The sequence below is a fragment of the Callorhinus ursinus genome, unplaced genomic scaffold, assembly GCF_003265705.2.
Source record: "Callorhinus ursinus isolate GAN/ISIS: 27379988/994484 unplaced genomic scaffold, GSC_fseal_2.0 scaffold5, whole genome shotgun sequence".
NCBI classification, from domain to species: domain Eukaryota; kingdom Metazoa; phylum Chordata; class Mammalia; order Carnivora; family Otariidae; genus Callorhinus; species Callorhinus ursinus.
This window is the reverse complement of record NW_027397067.1, coordinates 10,507,773-10,531,738: the sequence shown is the minus strand read 5'-3', so window position 1 is coordinate 10,531,738 and position 23,966 is coordinate 10,507,773. Positions and strand designations below refer to the sequence as shown.

At 39.7% G+C, this 23,966-nt stretch overlaps 1 protein-coding gene across 4 annotated transcripts in view; it reads right to left on the bottom strand.

Annotated features, from left to right (window-relative positions):
* FAM110B (family with sequence similarity 110 member B) overlaps nt 1-23,966 on the bottom strand; it is a 148,902-nt gene that overhangs the window by 104,533 nt on the left and 20,403 nt on the right. For 2 of the 4 annotated variants that reach the window (XM_073892785.1, XM_073892782.1), the window contains exons 2-3: nt 5,789-5,856; nt 5,351-5,449 (exon numbers count right to left, since the gene is read on the bottom strand). The gene's annotated coding sequence lies outside the window, so the exon portion shown is untranslated. Of the gene's footprint in view, nt 1-5,350; nt 5,450-5,788; nt 5,857-9,374; nt 9,530-23,966 lie in introns of those variants that run through there. The other 2 variants (XM_073892783.1, XM_073892784.1) reach the window with 2 other exon arrangements.

The window sequence follows — 23,966 nt, the reverse complement described above, 5'->3', positions numbered from 1 at the left end:
GGGCTCACCAACATCCCAGTCAGAACAGCAACTGAACTACTTCCTGGTCATGCTACAAATTTTGAGAAGTAGCTGCACTCTTTTTACTTGTTTAGTCTCAGGGCAAACCATCATCTATGTGCAACCATGTAACAAAGTGGAATGTTTTAAATGGTGCAAATCAAAAAACATCATAATGATTGTGTCAACTTATATTCAGATACAAAAATTTTTAAAGATCATAATGAAAAGAGGCTAATGTCTATTACTGGGAAGAATGCTAAGCCAGTTCAGGAGTCACAGTGCTAGATTTCTATCATGAGGAATAAATATTGGCAGATAAGAGAATAACTCTGATTTCAAACAGAACTAAACACTTCTGGCTGAGTCTGGGTCTTTCCTGTGAAACACAACCATAATACTGTTCTCTGCCAGAAAACAGTGATGTTAATAGAAGCAGAATGTTTTCTTCCCAAATTAGCTGAGGAAAGATGTACCAAAGGACATTAACAAAACTACTCTAAGAGGTGGATTTAAGGGGCGCCTGGGTGGCTCAGTCGGTTAAGCGTCTGCCTTCGGCTCAGGTCATGATCCCGGGATCCTGGGATTGAGTCCCACGTAGGGCTTTCTGCTCAGCGGGGAGCCTGCTTCTCCCTCTGCTTCTGCCCCTCCCCCCTGCTCGTTTTCTCTCTCTCTTTCTCTCTCTCAAATAAATAAATTAAAAAAATCTAAAAACAACAACAACAAAAGAGGTGGATTTAACTCCATGTAGAATGTACCACCATGGATTGTTAACAGAGAGGCTACCGTCTTCCTCAGGTGGCGGGGGGGGGGTGTCCATCAGAATACAGGTTGTAACAGAAAGGGCAGGGGTGGCAGCATTATTGCTCAAAGCTGGTTGCTGCTGTTAGTTTGAATTCTCCTCAGGACCTCTGAAGAAGACACCCAGGGACAGATAGGACCTTCATCAAGTCCATCTCAAAAACAGGCAGGAGGGGGAAGGGGAGGGGCAGGAGGGCAAACAGAGAAGGAGAGGGGGCAGGAAGAGAAAGAGGTAGCAGAAAGGGAGGGCAGAAGGAAAGATGAGACAGACCCCAGGCCATCAGCATCCTAAACTTAGGACAGAACAAAGAACTAGTATCACTGCTTCCAAATACACGCAAAAAGTCACTCCCACTGAAAGGTCTTTATTTACCGTTTAAACTGAAGTACAGTAATACTAAAGGCAAATTTGAAAAGTCATCATATTCTCAGTATTCTAACAAGAGCATTTTCAGTTCTCCAATTGCCTTATTATGTTTTTAACTCAGTTCCCATCTTCACTGAGTATGCTCTCTGCTAGGCACAGGTGCAAGGATAGTAAGACAGGCTTCTATCACCAGAAGGACTCAAATACGTTCACATCCTAAGGTGACTCATAGTCACTTGAATGATACAACACTCTTTTCTTTAAAAGACATTCTTAAGTCATGGAATGTCATTTGTTTCAAAGTGTACCAAAAGCAAATGTGTAAAAAAAAAAAGGTAAGGGGGCGCCTGAGTGGCTCAGTTGATTGGGTGTCTACCTTCGGCTCAGGTCGTGATCCTGGGGTCCTGGGATCGAGCCCCGCGTTGGGCTCCCTGCTCAGCGGGGAGTCTGCTTCTCCCTCTCCCTCTGCCCCTGCCCCCCAAACTTGTGCTCTCTCTCTCAAATAAATAAATAAAATCTTTAAAAAATGGTAAGAAATTCTCTAATACACCAAAGACTCAAATGTGTTTTGGTTCCAAGTATATGAAAAAGAATGTCAAAAGTTTTTCCTGTAAGCTCCACTCAATTTAGGTATAGTAGAATCAAATATTATTAGAGTTCATTTTGCTTCCCCTTTTATAGTTCTGGAACAACCATATAACATGGGTGATAATACTTCAATATACTTCAATACACTTAATACTTAAGAATGATGAAGGAAAGCCATTGTCTAATGAAAAAGACCAAAATACTTACACATATATATTGTAATCAAAGACACATGTATGTAGGCTAAGGGATTCTAAAGTTATTCAAAATCTAATATCTTTATTCTTATGGTAGTTTTACAATTTCATAAAAATCCAAAAGAAGGCTATCCTTCCTATTTAAAAAGTAGAGACTAATAAGAATAAAAAATTGAGAAGTATATAACTCTTACCTATTCCCTCCAATAATTTGTCACAAACAAAGCCTTTCTGAGTTAACTTTTGTGCCCAAAGTGTAGGCAATGATTTAATAAGCTAATGATGAGATTTTAAATAATGTTGTCAATAAATACACACTGTCTGGTCGACAAACAATTTGTAGCCATTCTTTTTTTTTTTTTTTTAAAGATTTTATTTATTTATTTGAGAGAGAGCGCATGAGCATGAGAAAGGGGAGGGGCAGAAGGAGAAGGTGACCCCCAGCTGAGCAAGGAGCCCAATGTGGGCTTGATCCTGGGACTCCGGGATCATGACCTGAGCCGAAGTCAGACGCTTAACCGACTGAGCCACCCAGGCACCGGGGGAATTTGTAGCTATTCTTGCATACTACTATCAGATATTAGCCAACACTGAGGGTCACCATATCTGTCCCATTCTGAATACATCTGCTGATAATGCTATTGTTAGGTTACCGTTACCCCTGAGGGCGACCATTTGTTTAATTCATTATGTGCCTGGCATAATGTATTTTATGGCTGACAACATGTGGATTAGGGGCACCAACCCCCATGCAGTCAAAAACCCACATATAACTTCTTTCTCCCCAAACACTTACCTACTAATAGCGCACTGCAGACTGAAAGCCCTCCTGAGAACATAAACAATCAAGTCACCATATTTCATATGTTACCCGTATTACATACTGTATTCTTATAATAAAGTAAGCTAGACAAAAGAACGTGTTAAGAAAACCATAAGGAAGAGAAAATACATTTACAATACTGTACATATATTTATTGAAAAAAATCTGCATGTAAGTGAACCCACACAGTTCAAACCCCTGTTGTTCAAGGGTCAACAGTATAGGACCACCTCTTTTCATGCTTATAGTAACCATGAGAAGTAAATGTTATTATCTCTGCTCTGCAGAAGGTGATCGTAACAAAGCTACGAAGCATTCTGCATGTGCCCTTCTTTGTTGCAGCTCACTCATTTAATGCTCACAATAATCCTATGATACAGCACTACTATTATCCTAACTTGACAGATGAAGACACTGGGGCACAGAGCAAACAGCATTCCCAACATCACACACATCACGTGGCAGAGCCCAGATCCTCAGAACGCCAAAGCCACAATCTTATCCATCATCCTGCCCTCCATTCTACCTATGAGAAGGGCTGAGAGCAGATAGGAAAGGGGCCAGGGCTGGTGTGGTCAGAGCTGAACCCCCTAATGCACAAGCCAAGTCTTAAATCTGGCCGGGACTCACCCCCCAAATTTCCCTGAAGGAACTCACAACACAGAAACGGAAATCCGACCTCAAAGGTGGCATAGCTCAATGGTCCCAGGAACACGTGACCCAAAGGCCAGGGCTTCCAACTGACCAGAGCACAAGGCATCACGGAATCAGGAGCCTTGGTCTGAACAGATGCCCCATGTCCATTCAATGGTCACCAACTGCTTCCTCACTATGGCCCACAAAGTGCCCAACCACATTACGTTCTCAGTTACTGAGCTAACTGAGCCAGGGGCCCACCTCAACAGCTAACAGTGGAGGGAAACAAACAACATGAAATATGACTGCTGGGATCACAGCCAAGTATTCTCAGATACAGTAGGGGGCCTCAAGGAGGGAGGGGGTGGGGTCAATTCTAACTTGTGTGAAGAGGTTAACAAAGCCTAAAGGAAAAGGTAGGTAGGGAGCCAAGTCTTGGAAGTGAGGCAGGGAAGCCTTTTTCCAGCCGGAAGGCAGGAAGCCATGGTAAGACGCAGTCCCACTGGGAGGAAGACACCTGTGCTCGCAATGAGCTGACTCACTTACAAGCCCCAGCCTAAGGACAGACAGACACTGTGAAGAAATGAGACAAATGTCCCAAGCATCATGCTGGAGTATATTTGCTACGGAAGATGTTTTCTGCTTAGGGAGAAGTTCCCCATTCCCACCCAGCACCCAAGATGAAGGTGCTCACCTTGACCTGAGTCCAGGTTCCCCAGGCAATACTGCAATGACTAATGCATGCTTTTTTTTTTTTTTTTTAAGATTTTATTTATGTATTTGAGAGATCGTGAAAGTGAGAGAGATCACAGAGGAAGAGAGAGAGAGAAGACAACTCTCTGCTGAGCAGGGAGCCCGATGCGGGGCTGGATCCCAGGACCTTGAGATCATGACCTGAGCCGAAGGCAGACACTTAACCGACTGAGCCACTCAGGCGCCCCGACTAATGCATTCTTAATGCAATGTGGCCTAAGTGACTACAAAACACCAACGTGAACCAAGCACATGGGAGCGCCAGTCACCCCCACCTCACAGAAATTGCCATTTCAATTAGAAGGACCAAGAACGAGACAGAAATAAGGTGCTATATTCGGTGGAAATTATGACACTACCTTTACCCCGATATTTTTGCCAACTGGATTCAGGCACCTACGGGAAGACTGAAGGCCTTTCTTAACAGCATGAGTCTATGCATGGAGAGGAAAATAACATGCGTGCACCTCAATTTAAGCAGTACTATCTCTGGGGAGTGGCTTTCATGTGGCCAGTCACATTCTATGTTATAGATCTGTGACGTCTCACTTTTGTGCAATCTATGTATTATGTTAGTGATTGATTGCACAAAATACAGCAAATCTCCCGCCATGTGAGAATACTTACAAATTCACTAGTCAGGAGACAGTCCACTGCAGGTGCCCCACCTACCCCTGTGAGCGATTGCTGATTCGGACAGTCCAAATTGCGGAGGTTAAATATCCAGACTTCACAAAAAAGCCACCGCAAGCAAACACCCAGGCAACTTCAAAAAGGGCCAGGAGAGCCCATGTGTTTCGGGGCCAATGGGGTCAAATGAGAGCCAGGGGCAGGAGCTGAGGGCAGCCTCTCGGCCAGACCAGCAGACACCGTGGTCGGGTGGGCAGCACGTTCACAGAGCTTTCTGCCAATTCCTCTCATTCCTGCCAGGGCCGAGAGGCAGGGATGGAGCGTGTGTGCCCAGGACAGCCAGCAGCAAGGAACAGACTTCACAAAGGTTTGCTGGATGACTACATAAAAAGAAAGGTGGGGGAGGGAGGAAGGAGAGAAAGGAAAGGGACAGAGAAAGGAAGGAACAGAAGGGAGGACATCCGCATTCTGCTCGACAAATAAAAGGTTGTATTTACTTGATGATCATCAGGGTTACGCATAAATTTAATAGTAGATGTTTTCACATGGAATTACCTTTTATTTCCCTTTCAGACCTCAGAGAGTCCTGGTAACAGTTCAATTCAAGATGCAGAAAGAACAGGGTAGGTGCTCTGGATGTCCAACTGGGGATTTCTAAAGGGAAAGGACACAGATTACAAATTATTCTGGAGAATAAAAGTGATTAATTTTTAAAGTATCATTAAAAAGAGACCGATTTTCACTGAATGAGAGACAGTGTATTTCTTAATAAACTGGGGGGGGGGGAATCGAGCCCAAAGCCTCTTTCAAATACAGCTGCTCTAGCCAACTTTAAGTTGATTCTAGAAGAAAACCAAAATCAACCACGGGGTGGGCTTTGTTTGTGCATTTACTGGAAGACAATCCCAACAAGGAGGCTGTGTACTGCCATCTGCCTGGAGCCCCCAACCCCGGTGGCTCTGCGCCCCTCCAAACTCAACACCCCCCACGTGCCTTGTCAGTCCTTCTAGGTCAGAAAACCATGCAGGAAACCAGGTAGCCCCTCACCAACAACTGCATCGCTGCAGAGGGAAAGAGACATACTTCAGGAACTTTCTTAATGTTTCTAAGCAAATAAAAATATTACAAAATAGGCATTTCAGCTTGTCTCGTTCTCCAAATGCAGTTATGCATGAGCTCACAAACACATGCCCAGTTGTCCTGAGGCTTCTCTCTCTTGGAGCCAGGACAGAACTCGGAGGCAGCACCATCCCAAATTGTGAGCACACAGTGTTCGTTTTTAGAAAGGAAAGAATTAACATTGACCAGGCATGTACTCGGGCCCAGAAACAATGTGATTCCATTTTACAAAGGGGAAAAGAAACTGAGGCTTTTTGAGGAAAGTCCAGTCCACCGGTCTGTCTGACACATAAACGCTTTTATTATACTTGGATATATTTGGATCAATCTGAAAGTGATTTGTCATCTGAATATTTGGCAAGGAGCCAAGAAAATACCGCGGTGGAAAATTTAAACGTCTTCTCCTTCAGCACCTGCTTTCCTTGTATACCATCAATTCAAATAACTACATCTTTTGTTTACTTGAAAGTGGGAGCTACAGACAGGGAAGGAAAAAGCTCAGACTGTAATAGATACCTTTTATTGAGATTTACTGTATATTTCCCTTGGATGTAGGAACAATCAACAGTAAAATTTTTAAGGAGGCACTTGGGACTTTGACAGACAATGGCTAAGAACCACTTCATTAAGGTCAATGCCAAGGTCCCAAGCACCATTATCTTTTTTCTGGAGTGATGTGTAATGAATGGTATGTCAGAAGTTTATTAGCAAGGCTGCAAATCTTGACCTAGATATTGCACAGCTTCAAAAAAATAAAAAGAAAGTCTGAAAATGTCTATTTAAATATAAGACTGATACTTCCCACACTCATATTTAAAATTTTCAAAACAATCTTCTTTCCCCTGTCCCTGTATCTAACAATGTTCAATAAGAACATAAAGTAACAATACCAGATTAAAACAGAAATATGAACTCCAACTTCTACAGTTGTTTTTGATCATTTACTACCTGCAATTTAAGGTTTTATTCGCCTGCTAAAATAGATGATTCCAGAATTCAAATGAATAAAATCATATACATTTAACATTAGAGAAATTTTTATTTAAATTGGGCCCAGAGGTATTTGAGATCGATGGTGACTCATAAATAACAAAGTAAAAAGTTTTATATTTAACTATTTTCCAGCTAGTATTTTTTGTTTTGCCCTAAATTGTATCAAAAATTCCTTTAAAGAAACCGTTTTCATCTTTATCATTATTTCTGCCTTTTCTTTCTCACACTTTTCAGGAGAAAAACAACAAAGAGGTCAGCCCTTCCTCTTAACGACTGAGAAATGTCAAAGTCACACTGTTATGATCGGGATGCAGAATAAAACCATAAATGAATTTCAGGATTGGATTTATCCTCAAAGTCGCCATTTGAAATCAAAACCATCCTAACAGAAATAATTCACAGCACACAGTTTACAGCTAAGGCATTGTATGGTTAGCTGCTCCATTCCACTCCTTTCACATCTAAGGAAATGAAAGCCCAGAGTGGTCAACTGATCTCTTCAACGTCACACAGCCCAGCGCGTCCTGGATCTCAGATTTCATAGATGCCAATCTAGTGCTCTATTAGATCATGACTGATCTTTAATTTCCACAAATAAACTCTTTAGCGCTTATAATTTCATCTGTTTTCTACTTCTTTTACTCTACACAGCATGAACACCACTTGATGAGTCAACTTAACTTTATGTTAATATGAAACACTACTCAAAATTATCAAAAACATGCTCTGCCTTTTGCTCCACTGAAAAAGACAGATTAAACCATTCATGCCCATGAGAAATCTGAAATAAAATTTGGGATACTCTTAGGTTGTCTAACCTAGATATGTCTACTCTAAAAATAGAATTTCCCTCTCTTATTCACAGCCAAATCATAATCATAGCTTTGCTACAACACATTTTCAAGATGATTTTATAGATAGCTAGCAAGCAAAATGTAGGTATTCTACAGTAAAAGCTTATATAAGCAATTTTTAAAGTAAGAATTTCCAGATAGTTTCCTATTAGATCCATCAGTTCAAACAGAACTCTTATTCTCTGAAATTCTGGTATCACTCAAGAGTACTTAATTTACCTAGATCAGCAACTTATTATCATCAACAGTCATTTGTGACTCCTCAATTATTTACACTGTACAGTGCCAGGTGCAAAGGAACCCAAAAGCATGAGCCGATGTTCTTGCTACTGTAGGCTGATGAGGGAGATAATTAAGGAGGATTTCACAGTGGCATCTGACTGAGACAAGGTTTGCACGTGATGAATGTGTATGTGTGAACGTGTGTTTAGAGGCCCAGTTAATAAAACCACTCGGGTTTTCTTAGAGAATATGAGCTGACAGGTTTTGTAAACACTACAGCTGGCCCTTGACAAATGAACTGCAAGGGTCCACTTATACCCGAATCTTTTTGTGATAAAAGCAGTACAGTACTGTAAATGTATTTTCTCTTCCTTATGATTTTCTTAATAACATTTTGTTTTCTCCAGCTTATTTTACAGTAAGACTATAGTATATAATACATATAACACACACAGTATGTGTGAATTGACTGTTCATGTTACAGGTGAGGCTTCTGGTCAACAGCAGGGTATTAGTAAAGTTTTGGGGGAGTTAAAAGTTATACATGAATTTTCTACTGCATGGTGACGGATCAGCACTCTAACTCCGGCACTGTTCAAAAGTCAACTGTATATGTAGGGAAGCAGGGTAAGATAAATTAAAATAAACCAACAGATAACAGAAGAATCCCTCTAATCATGCCCAAAAGAGCAAAAAAAAAAAAAAAAATGGTGGAGGAAACAAAATATCCTTTGAAAGGGGTTCCTTTCTTGAAAAAAAGACAGCAAAAAAATACCTTCCTTATATTTCTTCATAATCACTCATTCATGGTACTAAAACTCAGTGTGAGACAAAAAACCCCATTTAAAAAAAGACAAGATTTAAACACTTTCAAAAAGAAAATAAATGTCAAGTAAGCACAGGAAGAGATATTCAATATAATCAGTCAGTAGGAAAATGCAAAGTAAAACCTTAATGAGATACCATTAAGAACTCCTAAGAATGACTAAACTTAAAAGGGCCAAAATATCAAGTGTTTGCAAGGATGTGAAGGAACTAGAATCTTTATATAAGGCTGGCAGAAAATCCAAAAAGTCACAGGCACTTTGAAAAATAATTGGACAGTTTCTTTTTTTAATATATTTTTAGTATGTTAATTACCACACATCATTAGTTTTTGATGTAGTGTTCCACGATTCATTGTTTGCATATAACACCCAGTGCTCCATTCAATACGTGCCCTCTTTAATACCCACCACCAGGCTAACCCGTCCACCCACCCCTCTCCCCTCTAGAACCCTCAGTTTGTTTCTCAGAGTCCATAGTCAATCATGGTTCGTCTCCCCCTCTGATTTCCCCCCTTCATTTTTCCCTTCCTGCTATCTTCTTTTTTTTAACATATAATATATTACTTTTTTGTCTGGGTGGCTCGGTCAGTTGGGCATCTGCCTTCGGCTCAGGTCATGATCCCGGGGTCCTGGGATCAAGTCCCACATTGGGCTCCCTGTTCAGTGGGGAGCCTGCTTCTCCCTCTGCCTCTGCCTGCCGCTCCCCCTGCTTGTGCTCTCTCTCTGATAAATTTAAAAATAAATAAATAAATAAACAAACAAATAAATAAATAAATTCGATTCATTAACATATAATGTATTATTAGTTGCAGAGGTAGAGGTCAGTGATTCATCAGTCTTATGTAACACCCAGTGCTCATTACATCACGTGCCCTCCTTAATGTCCATCATCCAGTTACCCCATTTCCCACACCCTCCCCCTCCAGTAACCCTTTCTATTTCCTATGATTAAAAGTCTCTGATGGTTTGTCTCTCTCTCTGATTTTGTCTTATTTTTTCCTCTCTTCCCCTATGATCCTGTTTTGTTTCTTAAATTCCACAAATGAGTGAGATCATATAATTGTTTTTCTCTGACTGACTGACTTCGCTTAGCATAATAACCTCTAGTTCCATCCACATTGTTGCAAAAGGCAAGATTTCATTTTCTGATGGCTAAGTAGTATTCCATTGTATGAATGCTGTGTAGAGTAAAAAAAGTTATATATACACCACATCTTCTTTCTGATAAGACATTTGCAAATAACTTCTTCCTTTCTGTCGGTGTCTTTTAGTTTTGTTGACTATTTCCTTTGCTGTGCAGAAGATTTTTATCTTGATGAAGTCCCAATAGTTCATTTTTGTTTTTGCTTCCCTTGCTTTTGGAGACATGTCTAGCAAGAAGTTGCTGCAGCCAAGGTCCCTGAGGTTGCTGTGTTCTCCTCTAGGATTTTGATGGATTCCTGTCTCACATTTAGGTCTTTCATCCATTTTGAGTCCATTTTTGCGTGTGGTGTAAGGAAATGGTCCAGTTTCATTCTTCTGCATGCGGCTATCCAATTTTCCCAGCACCATTTGTTGAGAAGACTGTCTTTTTTCCATTAGATATTCTTTCCTGCTTTGTCAAGGGTAGTTGACCATAGCACTGAGGGTCCATTTCTGGGCTCTTTATTCTTTTCCATTGGTTTATGTGTCTGTTTTTGTGCCAGTACCATGCTGTCTTGATGATCACAGCTTTGTAATAGAGCTTAAAGTCTGGGACTGTGATGTCACCAGCTTTGGTTTTCTTTTTCAACATTCCTTTGGCTATTTGGGGTCTCTTCTGATTCCATAAAATTTTAAGATTATTTGTTCCAGCTCTGTGAAAAAAGTTGATGGTATTTTGATAGGGATTGCATTGAATGTATAGATTGTTCTAGGTAGCATAGACATTTTAACATTTGTTCTTCCAGTCCATGAGCATGGAACGTTTTTCCATTTCTTTGTGTCTTCCTCAATTTCTTACATGAGTGTTCTATAGTTCTCTGAGTACAGATCCTTTGTCTCTTTGGTCAGGTTTATTCCTAGGTACCTTATGGTTTTGGGTGCAATTGTAAATGGGATCAACTCCTTAATTCTCTTTCTTCTGTCCAACTGGGCAGTTTCTATTATAAAGTTAAACACATACCATATGACCCAGCAATTCCTCACTGAGGTATTTGCCCAAGAGAAATTTAAAAACACAAATTCCCAAAACTTGTATAAGAATGTTCATAGTAGCCTTATTCATCATAGCCCAAAACTTGAAAGAACTCAAGTGTCCATCAACTGATGAATAAACAAATTATTGTGTAGCACACAAAGGAACACTACTCAGTAATAAAAAGGAAAGAATTACTGATGCATTTAACAACGTAAGTAAATCTCAGAAATATACTAAAAAGCCAAACACAAAGGACTAAACGCATAGTTCCAACTAGAAACTATAGCAGTAGAAAGCAGATCAATTGTTGCGAGGGGCCAGGGTGTGGGGAGAAGGGGCTGAATGCAGAGAGTACTGACAGAACATGCTGGAGGGATGGAAACGTTCTATATCATGACTGTAGTAGAGCTACATGCTTGTGCATATTGTTGAAAATTCACTGAATTATACCCTTAACATCAGTGAATTCAATTGTATATTCAGTATATTTCAACAAAACAGATTAAAAACAAAACAAAACTCAGGGCCACCATCATGTAACCTGGAAATCAGTAACCTCATCAATAAGATCTGCAAATCCTTCAGCAGATGGCATTCCACATCTTCAAACACTTAATCATCAGTGATGGGTAAGTACCAGGAGACCACCAAAAAAGAGAAAGAAAAAACCAATAGTCAAATTTATTGCTTATAGGGAAACTAAAATACTCCATTTTTCTACAACTTCCAACAGATTTTAGCTTTATAATAGATTTCCAGAAAGTGGGCTAATAATATGTACTCTAAAATAAACCTCCTCGGGGAGCCTGGGTGGCTCAGTTGGATAAATGTTTGTCTTCAGCTCAGGTCATGATAATGGGTCCTCAGATGGAGCCCCGAGTCTGGCTCCCTGCTCATTGGGGAGTCTGCTTCTCCCTCTCCCACTGCCCTTCCCCCCCACCCCCCACTTGTGCTCTCTCTCTCTCTCGCTCTCAAATAAATCTTTAAAATCTTTAAAAAAATAATAAAATAAACCTCCTCATTGTAAAAGAAAAATCTTCCTAAAACTATTGGTGATCCATATAGGGTAATATATATAGGAGATTGAAGAATTACCAAGAAATTCATAGGAAAAAAACCAACAAGTATGGAAATGTGAAGAAATATGGGTTAGCTTATAAATCAACTCCAAAATTATTCTTTAAAACTCTTTGATACGTTAATTGGGAAACACTTCTAAAACACCCATAGGGATTTGACCTGGTTTACTAGACATGCTTATCTATGATGTAAATAAAGACTTAAGATAGGCTTATCAAAGTTATAGCTGACTCAGAGGTTAAAAATGACTAAAATGTTATATAATAGAATCATGATTCTAAATGTATAAAGATGGAACAAATTTTATTATATTAGTGTCAAATATACAGGAAAAATGTTGCATTCATTCAACAAATACTCTCTGAGGGGCTGCCATGTGTTGGTAACTAGGTGAGAAAAGACACCAAGATTAAAAAAGTGCCCTTTCTTTTCCCCTACAAAGTTTATCAACCAAAAAATCTAAGTAACACACTCTGCGATAGGAGTTCTAGACTAATTAATCTGAAAAAGACCTACGAGCTTGAGCTTATCACACAACTCTTTACCTGTGGCATAAATACTACTGAAATTACAGGCTGAACTAACAGAATTATCAAATTCCAGACACATACACGCAAGTACTACTCTGCTTCAAATGGGCCTACTGCGTAGGGGTGTGGATAACACTCCATTACACTCTGGATGTACTCATTACAAGTCCCATTCTGAAGCCCAGCTTAGGTGCCTCAACTTCTACCTGCTGCCATCCACCCACTGCTAAAATCCCTAAGATGATGCAAAAGCCTGGAATTACCCTGTACCCCCTACACAATCCAGGTTGATAGGAGCGTTAGATACTGTCAGATCTTGACAGACTGAGGCACGGGCAGATAGGAAAAGGACCCAGCAATATTTAAATCAGCCAGGGAAGTGGGGGTAGCAGGTGGATTATCCTATGAAGGAAGAGACATCATTCTGAATGGCAGAAGTTAGAGGGGAAGATATGGCTCACTATAGGAGCATTCCAGTCCTGACCAATCTCCAATTTGAAGAGACTGCCTCATGAGGTAGACCTGGCAGCATAAGTTTAGTGAGCTGAGAATTTAGCCCTATTCTATTTCCAATGCTTCATCATAATGTGCTACCTGTCATCCCACAACCTGTCTCCCAACGCCCAGATTTTCAACCTTCCCCGTGGATCTTTCTCATATCCATTTAGGACCATGCCCTCCTACCCACCCCCATGCCTACAAACTTCACCTCTTTCAGTGGCTTTGTATCACTGACAGGATCAAAGCCAAACACCCCTCATGCTGGCAGACAGGGCCCCCTATCAAATTCGCCTCTCCTGCCACTCTCCCTTATATGAACATGCTCAGGCGGCCACGCTTTTTCTTGCCTTCACACTGTGCCTGCCATTCGCTGAAATATCCCACACCTCCTGATGTGTGTCTGGAGGCGTCAGCCCACCTGGCCTCCACATAGTTCAACACAATCCCTCCTCTGAGAAGCATTCCGTGCTTTACCACTTCTTCCTCTCCAAGCCCACGGCGCCTTCCTGGTCTCCATGAAAACATTCACCCCAGATCCAAAGATTAGTTATGGCTGTATCTCCCTGCTGAACCTTAAACCCCTGCCTGGTTCTCTTAATCCCTAGGACTTAGCCCAGGTCGTGATACTTCATAGACATTTCTGACGAGTCAGGGATTCTAAGATACCCCAGTTGTGTATGTCCTGTCCGACCTTATACCGTCAGCAGTCTATCAGCTAGGCTGTGCAGGGGGTACAGAATGAGCCCAGGCAAATGCTGTCATCTTGGGGCTACAGAAGACAGAGGTGGGCAACTCTCTAAAGAATTCAGGCAGCCTCAGTTGGGACAGAGCATTAGAACCAAAATGATTACCTCATGGACACTCTTGGCTGTTGTGAAGTCAGCTGGGTTCAAATCTTGCTTCCTCGGCTTAACAAGTATGCGACGTAACTAACTTAACCTCTCAAAGCCCAGATTCCCTGGTCTATAAAATGAAGATAATTATAGCCCTTACCTCAAAGGGTCACTGTGAGGATTATGTGCCAATGTGTTGTAAAGGAGGTAGAGAAGGAATCTGGACATTGCAAATGCTCACTGAACGTTGTCTGATGGCTCAGCAACCTTGTCCTGCCTGCTTTTCCGTGATGGAATGGAAATACTACCTACTCTGGAATAAGGTGTTCAACAAAATGTGTAAAAATGCCAGGTACAGAGGAATCACTTGATTATGAATCCCTGATTTCTAAACCTAGAAAATTACCTTTTGTTTCCAAAAAGACAGGATTATACAACTAGAGAATCTCTTGAGGTTCAAATCAAAAAGACCATAATCACCTCACATAATACTCTTCACCTACTGTGAAGACTCTTTCAAAGGAGTCTTTTTATGTATTCTAAGAATTAACTTATTTGGACTGAATTTAAACAGATCCCTATATTTCTCTAAGCTTGACAAAAAAAAAAAAGCACACTCAAAAGTTTCATTAAATTCACTCAAATGTAGCCCATCACTTTTGTTCATTGATTCTCCATAAACAATAAGACTTAACAAACTGCATTTGGTAAAAGAAATGTTATATCCAAGATAGAAATTTCTGAAAAATGTCATAATGGAAAAACCCGTAAACAGCTTACTACAGCGTCTGTGAGGATAAATGCACCTGGTTCCAACCAACACATTGTGTAGAAAGAGTGTCATTTCAAATGTTCACTTTTAACACTCAACACAGAGCTTATTATACAAACACATGTTTATAAACCTAGCACCTTACTGACTGGCTTATGATCCAATTACTAATATTGTCATTTTCCAGGGTTTTATGTGAGTCAGTATTTGAAATAATATCTCATTTAGAAAAGATTAATGAAATCACAAAGGAACAGTTTATGGTAAGTAGCTCTCAGCCAACATGTCAGCAAACAGCTGGGTGGGACGTTGTAGATGCAAGAACATGAATGTAAGCAGGAGTAATTTTGATATATTCTGCAGGACTAATAGGCTACTCTGGGAAGAAAAACAGAGGGGCTTCCTTCCGTAAAAATTTTCAAACTTGTGGGGCAACCGGGTGGCTCAGCCAGTTGAGCCTCCGACTCTTGATTTTGGCTCAGGTCATGATCTCGGGGTCCTGGGACCAAGTCCCATGTGTGGGGTTCTACTCTCAGCAGGGAATCTGCTTATGGATTCTCTCTCTCTCCCTCTCCCTCTGCCCCTCACTTTGCTCACTCTCTCTCTCTCAAATACATAATCTTTTTTTTTTTTTCCCAAACTTGTGGAGTGCCTGGCTGGCTCAGGCAGGAAGAGCATGTGATTCTTGATCTTGGGGTCATGAGTTCAAGCCCCACATTGGGTGTAGGGATTACTTAAATAAAACTTAAAAAAATTCTTTTCGAACTGGAGATTTCCTAAATCCAAAATATACTTCCAAAGTCACTGAACTTCTTTGTCCAGCAGAAAGTGTTATAGAAAACGTGTATTTTGTACTCAAATTTTTATGTGCAAAATCCCTTATTAACCTACATTATGGAAAATACTTCTTTCAAGAAAAAACGTAGCAGTAAGGAAGTTCCTTACCTAAGGCATAAAGCATTTATCTTATCTGGAGATGATCTTTAAATTGTTACTTTTTTAAATTTTTTGTCGTGGTAAAATATCCAACACAAAATTTACCATCTTAAACTATTTTTAAAAAGTGTACAGTTCAGTGGTATTAAATACATTCCTAATGCTGTGCAACCATCACCACCATCCATTTCCAGAACTCTTTTTATCTTGTAGAACTAAAACTCTACACCCATTGAACAATAAATCCTATTTCCACTCCTCCATACCCCTGGCAACTACTTTCTCTGTCTCCATTTTGACTACTCTAAGTATTTCACGTAAGTGGAATCATATAGTATCTGTCCCTTTGTGATTGGCTTACGTCACTTAGTATATAATGTCTTCAAGGTTCATCCACGTTGTACCATGTGTCAGAATTGCCTTTGTTTTGAAGGCTGAATACTACTGCATTCTATGGACGTACCACATTCTGCTTACTCATTCATCCACTGGTGAACACGTGAGGCGCTTGTACGTTTTAGTTATTGTAAATGATACTGCTGTGAACATGGGGGTACAAAAATCTCTTCAAGACCCTGCTTTCAATTCTTTTGAGTGTATGCCCAGAAGCAGAATTGCTGGCTCATAGGATAATTCTACTTTTGTAAGTTACACTTTTTGGATGAGTAAATTAAATCAGTGAGTAATCAAATCCATCACTGTGTTCCTCAAAAAATAAAAATTATGTAACAGTACTTAAATAACCCTATCATGCCAAGAAATTATGTTCACAAAATTCTGTTTTCTGCTATGACTGTAAACTAGCAATCTCCCATCCTACCAGGCATGTCCAAATACCAAATAAGAGAGTGTTGATGAGATGCTCGTCTCCCCCCCCGACTTTTTTTTTTTTGCCTTAAAAAAGTAGTCTCCATGATACATTCAACATTGGCCCACAGGGACTCTAAGTATCAATTACACTGTTTGTAAGACACACACACACACACACACACACACACACACATTATGCTCATCAAACATGCAGGCACAGTGCTTTCCCACACTGTTGTTTTTTATTTGGTCCTCAAGAGACGGATTTCTGTTTAACAATGTTGAGGTCTGCGGCTCTTTGTCTAGGTGAAAAGTATCATTGGAGTCCCTTTCAAGTACTTCCCAGAGCAGGTGGCAATGATTTCAGGCCAAAGAATCTCTACTTTTAGCTTTCTCTTAAAAAAGCTATTCGTCTTATTAATAAGAAAGGATACAACAATGCCTGCATCAACACTGGCATTTCTGCTATCCTATAAAAATTAAGCATCATCTTAATAAAATGTAATGCAATCGACTGGGCATTTCTTTTTTTAATGTTTGAATACATGCCTTTATTAAGACATCAAATTTTATATTATTACATTTCTTAATCAGTGGTATAATACACGATAGAAAATTTACCATCTTAATCATTTTTCAGTGCACAGTTGAGTGGCATCAAGGACATTCCTATTCCTGTCCAATCATCACCACCATCCATCTCCAGAACTCTTTTCACCTTGCAAAACTGGAATTCTGTACCCATTAAATATAAATAAATAAACTCTGTACTCTGTCTCCCGCCCCTCCCCCACTCCCCACCCAATATTGAGCAACTGCTAATTCTGTCTCCATGAATTTGACTTCTTTAAGTACCTCATGTTAGTGGAATTATACAGCATTTGTCCTTTCATGGCTGGCTCATTTCGCTCAGCCGAAGTCCTCCAGGTTCATCCACATTGTGGCCTGTGTCTACTGGGCACTTCCTCTTCTTCTTCTTCTTCTTTTTTTTTAAGATTTTATTTATTTATTTGAGAGAGAGAGAGAGAGAGAGAGCACATGCAGGGGGAAGTGCAGAAGGAGAAGCAAGACTCCCCTCTGAGCAGGGGCTCGATCCCGGGACTCTGGGATCATGACCCGAACTGAAGGCAGATGCCTAACCGACTGAGCCACCCAGGCGCCCCTCTACTAGGCACTTTTGACCTCACGTATCACAGGAAAGCTTTAGCCTTCAGAACAGAAATGTAGAGCCAGATGCATCTCAGCAGTGAAGCCCTTGTGAATGGACAATCCCAACAGAAATCCCTGTGTTTATTAAAGCAAGAGTCGGACAGTACTAGCAGGATCCAGGAAAACGAGCATCCACAGCACCACAGGATGCTGCTCATGGCTCCCTTTTCTCAACGCTGCTTCCAGCAAGTGAGCGAGTAGGGCACGTGAGCCAGGCCACCTGGCATGTCTGTAAAGTAAGTTAGGGTACGGTTTCACGGAGGACTGCACTTTTCGTTTTTCATGTCTGCTATACCCGATCTTTGGGGCTTCGAAGAAATGAATATCAATATAAATGACTGGCCAGGAAAGAGCGACACTATTAGTAAACATCAAATTAATGGCTCCATTACATGTAAGGCAATTTTTCTAACTTAATGGTAATAGAAAATTACATGATAAAAATTACAACTTGCTCCATAAAATATAGCATTTATTATATGATCTTTTTTTAAGATTTTATTTATTTGACAGAGAGAGCACAAGCAGAGGGAGAGAGAGGGAGAAGCAGGCTCCCTACTGAGCAAGGAGCCCTATGTGGGATTTGATTCCAGGACCCTGGAATCATGACCTGGGCTGAAGGCAGCCACTTAACCAACTGAGCCACCCAGGCGTCCCTATATGATCTTTTGTAGCACTTTTTGGCTGTGTGGCTATTGTATGTAAGTTTTATTTCCCCAAATAAATTATATATTTCAAAAGACATAGTCTTTTCATTCTTTTATATCCATCTCACATCAATGTTCACATAAAACTAGGTATTGGATAAAATGCTACTAGTTGATCAAAAAGTAATTGATAGGACCATCTAACACATAAAAAATAAATGGACTGATCATAAAAAAAAGTGATTAAACAAGGGAGTATTTATAGCTTAGTGGTTAAAGGTGTTTGCTTTGTAGTCAAACACTTCCCAATTTATTTTCTTAATTTAAATTCAATTAGCCAACATATATTACATCATTAGTTTCAGATGTCGTATTCAACAATTCATCAGTTCCATATAACACCCAGTGCTCATCACATCACGTGCCCTCCTTAATGCCCATCACCCAATACACTATCCTCTCACCCTCCTCCCCTCCAGCAACCCTCACTTTGCTTCCTCTCTGATGACTTCCCATTCAGTTTTCCCTATGATCCTCTGCACTGTTTCTTATATTCCACACATGAGTGACACCATATGACTTCCCATTCAGACTTCCCCTATGATCCTCTGCACTGTTTCTTATATTCCACACATGAGTGACACCATATAATAATTCTCTTTCTCTGACTGACTTATTTCACTCAGCATAATACCCTTACATCAGTGTAAATGGAAAGCATTCATCCTTTCTGATGGCTGAGTAAAACACTTCCCAATTTAAATTTCAGTTCTACTCAGAGTTGTTCTAAATTAAATATCAACACATTCAATACCACTGGGTTGAAACCGGAAATATGGTAAATGATCCATTATGTTTCAACCATTAGTGGTAGTAATGTTATTGCAATGCACCTCTTGCGATGGTACTAGGAAGACAGTACCTCTGGGAGGTGGGTAGGTCATGAGGATGGAGCCCTCATAAATGGGATCAGTACCCTTGTAAAAGAGACACAAGAAACCTTCCTCATCCCTTCTGCCCTGTAAGGACACAAGACTAAAAAGTTGTCCATGAACCAGGAAACGGGCCTTCACAATACACGGAATCTGCCTGAAACTTGATCTTGGACTTCCCAGTCTCCAGAACTGTAAGAAATAAACGTTTATTATTTAAGCTACCCAGTCTATGGTAGATTGTTACAGCAGTCTAAAAAGACTAAGACAGCTATGGATCCACTTTATGTATGTATCTTTAACTTCTCCTGTTCTCTGATTTGCATTTGATTGGACAGTTTCATAATTGAAAAGAAGTCTGTCTCAGGGCAAGTGCCAGAGAACAAGGTTTGATTTCATTTTTATTCTCTTTTAGATAACTTATTTTATTGTCAGGTATCCATAACTAGGGGTGGCTCATTAGAATTGTATAGGTATCTGATTTTAGTCTTGGAAAAAGGAAAAAGTAGAATGTCACTCAGCACTTTCGACTTGCACTGATCATCTGCCAGTGTTTTCCATTGGTTAAACCCAATCAGAATCCAGAGGACTCACAGATGGATTTCAAACTTTTGGGCATTTGCTTTAAAAAATGCATATGAGACTTCGATTTCCAATTAGGATACAAAGCATGTAGAGAGGCCTTTGATCTCATGGTCAAAAGAAATTTCACCCGGACAAAATAAAAACATACCTTTCTGTGGGTCAGTCTAGCAAAGAGTAATAAAAACACAGAAGCCTTGATGACCTCATTTCAACAGGAAACAAGCCCTTCACAGGCAAGCCGAAAGCCAGTGTAGGCTGCATATGTGAAGGCTGTGCCTGGATAGCCTGCAGAGTGGGAGGAAGATCCCACAGAGAGACCTGGCCTGGCAGGAACATGGAGAGAGAGACCAGCCTCACAGGACAGTGTGAACAGGTAGGACAGACAGACAGGAATCTAAAGGAACAACAAATGCAATAGCAAATTATTAGTAAGTCTTCAAATCTACCCCATACCCTCCTCCCCAAAAACCAGACAAAAGAGCAACAGTGAACAGGTTAGAAAGCCCAGAGAAATCACATAGCCCATATATTCTCATGGTACTTCAAGCTCTGAATGCAACGGGAAATCAAAATATTTAAAATGGTAGTCCAGGGGTGTCTGGGTGGCTCAGTCGTTAGCGCCTTCCTTCAGCTCAGATCATGATCCCAGGGTCGTGGGATCGAGTCCCACACTGGGCTCCCTGCTCAGCAGGAAGCCTGGTTCTCCCTCTCCCACTCCCCCTGCTTGTGTTCCCTCTCTAGCTGTCTCTCTCTGTCAAATAAATAAAATCTTTAAAAAAAATAAAATAAAATGGTAGTCCAACCCTCTCCCAGCTGAAATACTGAAAGAGATTTAAAAAAAAAAAAAAGATCAGGTGAACTCAATCTGATTAAAAGTGCAAGCCAGACTTCAGCTAAATTCTAAGGGATCTGAATATTCTGCTCCTCACCCTAATCTCCATGAAGAAGAGCGAGCTTACATTCTCTGAGATTTGAAACAAAATATTATACTTCAGTCTTTACTATTTTATTTACACCACCTGGGATATGATTTTTAAAATTACAAAATAAAGAAACAGGAAAATGTGATCCATAATTAAGAATTAACATAGTGAATAAGAAAAAAAAATGGATGACTCCATTAATGAAATTAGTAGTTAAGAACTTTAAAACAACTACAATAAATGTTAAAGAACATACAGAAAAATAAGCATATAATGGAAGAAGATTTGAGATATATTAATACAAAACAGAAATTCTAAAATAGAACTAAATAAAAATCCTGAACTAAAAATACAGTATTTGAGTAGAAAGTTTATTGGGTGATGTATCTCCTGAGGTAGGGTAAATAAAAGCAAAGATGGGCTATTGGGACTACATCTAAATAAAAAGCTTTTGCACAGTGAAGAAAAGAATCAACAAAACTAAAAGGCAACCTGCTGAATGGGAGAAGATATTTGCAAATGACATTATCTGATAAAGGGTTGCTATCCAAAATACTTATTTATTTATTTTAAAGATTTTATTTATTTATTCATGAGAGCCAGACACAGAGGGAGGTGGAGGCAGAGGGAGAAGCAGGCTCCCGCTGAGCAGGGAGCCCTACTCAGGACTCATCCCAGGACCCTGGGATCATGACCTGTATTTATTTATTCATGAGAGCCAGACACAGAGGGAGGTGGAGGCAGAGGGAGAAGCAGGCTCCCGCTGAGCAGGGAGCCCTACTCAGGACTCGATCCCAGGACCCTGGGATCATGACCTGAGCCAAAGGCAGACGCTTAACCACGTGGGCCGCCCAGGCGCCAAGTATCCAATATATAAAGATATGTATATGTACATATATATCTTTATAAATAAAAAATATAAAAAGTGCATTTAAAAATATATAAAGAACTTATACAACTCAACACCAAAAAACCCCAAATAATCTGATTAAAAATGGGCAGAAGACACGAACATACATTTCTCCAAAAAAGACACCCGACAGACACATGAAAACATGCTCAACATCACTCATCATCAGAAAAATGCAAATCACAACTCCAATGAGGTATCACCTCACACCTGTCAGAATGGCTAAAATCAAAAAACACAAGAAACCACAAGTGTTGGCAAGGATGTGGAGAAAAAGGAACCCTTGTGCACTAATGATGTGAATGCAAACTGGTGCAGCCACTTTGGAAAACAGTATGGAGGTTCCTCAGAGATTAAAAATAGAAATATCTTACCATCCAGCAATCACACTACTGGGTATTTATGCAAAAAAATACAAAAACACTAATTCAGAGGGATACATGCATTCCTATGTTTATAGCAGCATTATCTACAACAGCCAAGATATGGAAACCGCCTAAATGTCCATTGATAGATGAATGGATAAAGAAGGTGTGGTACACACACACACACACACACACACACACACACACACAGGAATATTATTCAGCTATTAAAAAAATGAATGAAATCTTGCCATTTGAAACAACATAGATGGAGCTAGAGAGTGCTAAGTGAAATAAGCCAGTCAGAGAAAGACAAATACCATGTGATTTCACTCATATGTGGAATTTAAGAAACAAAACAAATGAGCAAAGGAAAAAGAGAGAAAGAGAGACAAACCAAAAGAACAGACTCTTGAGAACAAATTGGTGGTTACCAGAGGGGAGAGGGGATGGGTGAAACAGGTGACAGGGATTAAAGAGCACACTTATCATGATGAACACTGAAGAAGGTACAGAAATGCTGAATCACCATACTGTACACCTGAAACTAATATAACATGGTATGTTAATAATACTGAAATTAAAATGAAAAACTTAATTAGAAAAGGGAAAATCTGAAAAAAAAGTTTATTGGATGGGCCTCACAAAAGACAAGTCAGTAATCTTAGGTTTTCCAAATTAAACAGAGAAAAAGAACAGGAAAATATTGAACTAAGTAGCACTGACTTGAGAAATAATATCAAACAGTCCAAAATATGAATAATTAGAGGAGAGAGAGCAATGGGGTTTAAAATATTTCAAGAAATGTGAATGAAATGTACCAAATTTGAAAAACATCAAACCATTAACCCAAGATGCTCAATGAATCCCAAGCGGAAAAATACAAGCAAAACCACACCTATGCATATCATGGTCTAATTTCTGAAAACAAACCATAAAAAGAAGAAAAATAAAAAGCAAGATGGAAAAAAAGACATTACATACAGGGAAACAAAGATAATAATAATGGTCAACATCCCATTAGGAGCAATAGAAGCCAGAATGGAACAACCTTCCTAAAGTGCTAAAAGGAGAAAACTGTTAACCTAGAATCCTATGCTTGTCAAAATTACCCCTCAAAAATGAAGGCAAATTGAAGACATTTTCAGCTAAATGAAAGCTGAGACTATCTGTCACTAGCAGATCCACATTACAGTAAATGACAGAGGAAGTTCTTCAGGTTGAAGGGAAATAATACCAAACAGAAAAACTCAGATTTACAAGAAGGAATAAAGAGCAAAGACATGGTAAAAGTGTGGACAAGTATTTTAAAGTTTTTTTTTAGTTAAAAAAAAGGCAACTGACTGTAAACAAAACATACTACTGTATTATGGAGTTTATAACTTATATAGAAGTAAGATATATAGTACCAGCACAACACACGGGAGGAGGGTAAAGGGAAACGTGTAAATCCAAAGTTGTAATATGAATTCAACATAGATGAATCCCTAAAACAACCAGAAAATTTTAAAACCAAACCTTGGGGTGGGGGGATGGGTTAGCCCGGTGATGGGTATTAAGCAGGGCACGTACTGCATGGAGCACTGGGTGTTATACACAAACAATGACTCATGGATCACTACATCAAAAACTAATGATGTATTGTATGGCGACTAACGTTAACATAATAAAATAAAATTAAATTTAAAAAATATTAAAAATAAGTAAAAAAAAAAAATTTTTTTTAAAACAACCCTTGGCTAAAAAGCCAAGGAGATAAAATGAAATACTAAAGAATATCTTAATAATCCAAAATTAGGCAAACAGAAAGGACAAACACATCAAATAAATAGAATACAAATAATGAGAGAGCAGACTTAAAATGGGCCATATCAATAATTACATTAAATGTAAATGGACAAAACCCTCCATCAAGAGGGATAATATTCAGGACTGGTTAGAAAGCAACAACTAACTATATGCCAT